Source organism: Penaeus japonicus, unplaced genomic scaffold (assembly GCF_977035675.1).
Source record: "Penaeus japonicus unplaced genomic scaffold, GWHDUDI00000001_assembly GWHDUDI00000005, whole genome shotgun sequence".
NCBI lineage: Eukaryota > Metazoa > Arthropoda > Malacostraca > Decapoda > Penaeidae > Penaeus > Penaeus japonicus.
This window is the reverse complement of record NW_028234407.1, coordinates 13,796,832-13,801,831: the sequence shown is the minus strand read 5'-3', so window position 1 is coordinate 13,801,831 and position 5,000 is coordinate 13,796,832.

Below are 5,000 nucleotides of genomic sequence, written 5' to 3'. Positions count from 1 at the left end.
TACCTTATCCACCTTGCTTATCCACCTCGCCTTACTTAATCATCTCATCCATCTGGCCAATACACCTCATCCACTTGGCTAATGCACCTCATCCACCTCGCTCCAGACATCGGGTGCATCCACTTCCCTCGACTGACAGACCGCTTCTCTCCCTCCCTCCCATTCCCCTCTCCCCTCCCCAGCCTATGTCCCCTTCACCAACTCCTCCCACGGCTTCCTCTCCTTCCCCCTTCCCCCTCCCCCTCCTTCTTACCTTCCCCTTCCCCCTACCCACCCCTACTTATCCCTCTCCCCTCCCCATCCATCCCTTCCCTTACCCATCCCTACATAACCCCTTTCCCTCTCTTTTCCTTTCCTTCTACTTATTACCCTCGAAACCCTCCCCTATAATCACCCCTTCTCCCTCTTAGTCCTCCCCTTTCCACTATCACTCCCCTCCTCCCCCCTTTCTTCTCCCTCAAAGCCCTCTCCCATCCGCTCTCCCTCCCCCCTCCCCTGTCCCGCTCTTCTCCCTCTAAGGCTCCCCAGTCCACTCTCTCCCTCCTCCCCACCCCACCCTCTCTCCCCACTCCACCCTTTCTCCCCTTCTTCCCTCCTCCCTCCCTCCCTCCCTCCCTCCCTCTCCCCTTCCCCCGCTCCCAACCCCCTCTCCCTTCCTCCCCCTTCCCCTTCCCCTTCCCCTTCCCCCCCTCTTCCTCTATACTTGATCATGGGAGTGAGCGTTGTAATCCAATATTGTTAACTGCCAGATTACATCTCGAACTACAGATGGAGCCGCCCTCTGTGTCTGCTCCGGCAGGCGAGGCGGAGGTCTTTGTAGGCGGGGAGAGGCCAGGAGGGCAAATGGGGAGGGAGATGAAAGAGGGAGAGGGGAGAGAAAGGGAGAGAGAGGACGAGAGAGAGAGAGAGAGAGTAGTGGAGAGAGAGAGAGAGAGAGAGAGAGGACAGAGAGAGAGAGAGAGTGAGAGAGAGAGAGAGAGAGAGAGAGAGAAGGAAAAGATAGATGAATAAATGATGGACTCATAGACAGAATGAGAGATATTCAGCGTGCAGAAATGATAGTGAGAGAGCAGGGAAAAGCCATACCATCAGTTCTACTGGAGAGGGAATAGTGGGGGGAGAGGGGGGGGGGAGAGGGATACAAAGGACAAGCAGACATCGAAAGCGTCACACAAAACATATCCGATTCGTCATAAATACAGGAGGCAAAATACCTTAACTAGAACGTGTCATATTTCGAAATAGCATACTGATGTGCACGAATATGCTCGAACATATCATAAAACACCAGTCCATTAGCAACATCAAGGGAAACCGAGCCAATGTTGCGAGGCCTTGTTTCCGCCCGGTCCGAGAGCGCCGTCAATGCACAGGTCGCAGCGAAGTTGAGGATATATTGTTATATGCATGTTCTGTATTTTATTTTATCTTATTTTATTTCAGATCTCTCTGCATATCTCTGTTCATATTGATGTCTCATTTTCTGTTTGCTTGTCTGTTTCTCTGATCTCTGTTTCTCTGTTTGTTTCTGGTTCTGTTTGTATTGTTGTTTTTTTTGTTTCTGTATATCTTGCTTTGTCACTGTTCCTATCTCTGTCTGTCTTTTTGTCTGTCTCTAAAATGATTTTTTTGTCTGTTTGTTTCTGCAAATCTGACAGTCTGTCACCGTCTCTGTCTGATTATCTTTCTCTTATTGTTTTAATTACTCATTCTATCTTTCCTTTTGTCTTTCCGCTTATTTTTCCTTCTCAGTCTGCTCTCCTGTTTAATCTTCCCTTCCTCCCCCTTCCCCCTCCCCTCCCTCTCTCCAAAGCCTCCATTTGTCTCTCGTTATCTTTTGCACCTCCCCTTTCTCTTTCCAATTTCTATGTCTCTCTCTCTCTATCCTTATTTCTCTCTATATCTCCTCTTAACCCCATACCTCTCTCCCCCCGTCCCCCGCCCTCCGTCTTGCTCTGTCTCCCTCTCCACTCCGTCAATCTCTCTATCAGTCTGCCTGCATGTTTCTCTTTATCCCTTCCTCCTATTCTCATACCTCCTTCCTATCTCTTTATCTCTTTCGCATGCTTTCATTTCCGTTCGTCGCTTTGTCTTTCTCACTCTCTCTCTTCCTCACCCCTCTCTCTCTCTCTTTCTCACCTCTCTCTCTCTCTTTCTCACCTCTCTCTTTCTCTCTCCCCCTCTCCCTCCCTTAATTCTTTCCTCCTTCCCTCTCTCTCTCCCTACCTTCCTTCCTTTCTCCCTACCCCCCACCCATCTCTCTATCTCTCTCTGTCTCTCTCTTTCCCCCACCCCCTTCTCTCTCTCTCTCTCTCTCTTTACCCCTCTTCCTCACTCTACAGGAAGAGCAATTACTCTTCCGAAACAGACACGAAACCGGGATGAATATTAAACCACGGCTTCTTCCCCGGCACAGATATAGGCCTAATTTTGGCCCTGGAAGCGTTAGTGCAAGGGAGGTCAGGCCTAATAAAAGACATAGGCTGGGACTCCTTAAAACTAACGGGCTTCTTGATTTATACACATATGCACATTTATGTACATGTATGTCATTTCAGATGTTTATTTTCTTCATGTTAAATGTATATGAGGTAACTGCGTATGGCTGTGTATGCGTATGTATATCCATGTATGCTTGTAAAATAAGTATGTGCTATGCATGCATGCTTATGGAACTTGCGTTTATGGTTGTAATTTTGTAAAGATGTGTTTCTATATAGTTGCCTATTAAGAGTGAATTCGTATATATGGCTTGCTCTGCAAAAGGCAAGAATGAAAATTAGAACGGAAATGAATAGGGAATGCAAGGGATCGCAGCTGCCTGAAATACGGCGGCCCACCCTTCATACTCATCTTCTCTCTCTCTCTCTCTCTCTCTCTCTCTCTCTCTCTCTCTCTCTCTCTCTCTCTCTCTCTCTCTCTCTTCTCTCACTCTCTCTCTCTTTCTCTTCTCTAACTCTCTCTCTCTCTCTTCTCTCACTCTCTCTTACCTCACTCTCACTCTTTCTTTCTCTTCTCTCACTCTCTCTCTTCTCTCTCTCTCTCACTCTCTCTCTCTCACTCTCTCTTTCTCTTCTCTCACTCTCTCTCTCTTTCTCTTCTCTTCTCTCCCTCTCTCTCTCTCTCTTTCTCTCTCTCACTCTCTCTCTCTCTCTTTCTATCTCTCTCTCTCTCTCTCTTTCTCTCTCTCTCTCTCTTCTCTCTCTCTCTCTCTCTCTCTCTCTCTCTCTCTCTCTCTCTCTTCTCTTCTCTCTCTCTCTCTCTCTCTCTCTCTCTCTCTCTCTCTCTCTCTCTCTCTCTCTCTCTCTCTCTCTCTCTCTCTCTCTCTCTCTCTCTCTCTCTCTCTCTCTCTCTCTCTCTCTCCTTCTCCTTCTTCCTCCGTCCCTCCTCCCTCCCTCCCTTCATACTCTCGTTCTTCTTGTTCTCCCTCTTCCTCTCCCTCTCCCTCTTCCTCTCCCTCACCCACTCCCTCTCCCTCTCCCTCTCCCTCTCCCTCTCCCTCTCCCTCTCCCTCTCCCTCTCCCTCTCCCTCTCCCTCTCCCCTCCCTCTCCCTCTCCCTCTCCCTCTCCCTCTCCCTCTCCCTCTCCCTCTCCCTCTCCCTCTTCTCCCTCTCCCTCTCCCTCTCCCTCTCCCTCTCCCTCTTCTCCCTCTCCCTCTCCCTCTCCCTCTCCCTCTCCCTCTCCCTCTCCCTCTCCCTCTCCCTCTCCCTCTCCCTCCTGCCTCATGCTCTCATCCTCTCTCTCTCTCTCTCTCTCTCTCTCTCTCTCTCTCTCTCTCTCTCTCTCTCTCTCTCTCTCTCTCTCTCTCTCTCTCTCTCTCTCTCTCTCTCTCTCTCTCCCTTCTCTCTTTATCTCTCACTCTCTGTCTCTCTCTTTCTCAATCTCTTTCTCTCTCTTCATCTCTCCCCCCCCTCTCTCTCTCTCTACGCCTATTAATTTAAATTTTGAATTAACAGTTCCTAAAATAAGAACAAATGACTGTGTACATCAAGCAATATTCACACTTGATAGCCGGCGTGTGAGGGGGCTCTTCCCCTCTCCCTCCCCTTTCCCCCTCCCTTCTGTCTTCCCTTCTTGTTTCCCCTTCCCCCTACGCCTCTTCTCCCGTTTTCTCTCCCTTCCCCTCCTTCCCCTCTGTCCTCCTCTCTAGTTTCCCCTCCTCCCTCCCCTATATCTTCCCCTTCCACACTACCCTCTGTTCTCTCTCCTTTCTTTTCCTCCTCTCCATAGTCTTCTCCTTTGTCCCCTCCCCTTCTTTTTCCCCTTTGCCCCCTCCCCTTCTTTTTTCCCCTCTCCTTCTTTCTCTCTTCTTAACCCCCCCTCCTCCTCCCCCTTCACCTCTTGCATACAAATGGTACCGTCTGTTTTTAGGGGGAGGGGGGTGGAGGGGAGAGGGAAGGGGGTAAGATATTTCGTATAAACTTCTTAATTTTTAATATAATTCACTTGAATGCTTACCAACAGAGTGGGTCTCTTCACATTTTCTTTCTTCTAGCTGGAGTTAAAGACAGAAATAATCCAACATGTTTTTAGGAAAGTTAGATAGGGGTAACTGAAATATATCTACTCCCACAGCGATAGAGCGATGCACAGACACACAGACACACCGACACACACACACACACACACACATCTCGGCCCCCCATACATATCCCCGCCCCCCCCCCAAAAAAAAAAAAAAAAAAAAAAAAAAAAAAATCCATCTTCAAACACGTTTCCCTCTCCCCCAACACTCACGCTCCCCTCCCACCCAATCACCCCCCCCCTCTCACACCACCCCCCTAACACTCACGCTCACCAACCTCCCCCACAACACATACTCCAACTCCAACACATGTCCCCCCACCCTCGACCGCCCCTTTTCTCCCACCACACAAACGCCGGCCCTCGTAACCCCCCCTTTCCCCTCCCGAACCGCCGCTCACTCTCCAAGGCGCACCTCCTCCTCCTCCTCCTCGAGCCTCTCCCCGTAATGGAGGTCGTCCTCGTGAAGGAACTCG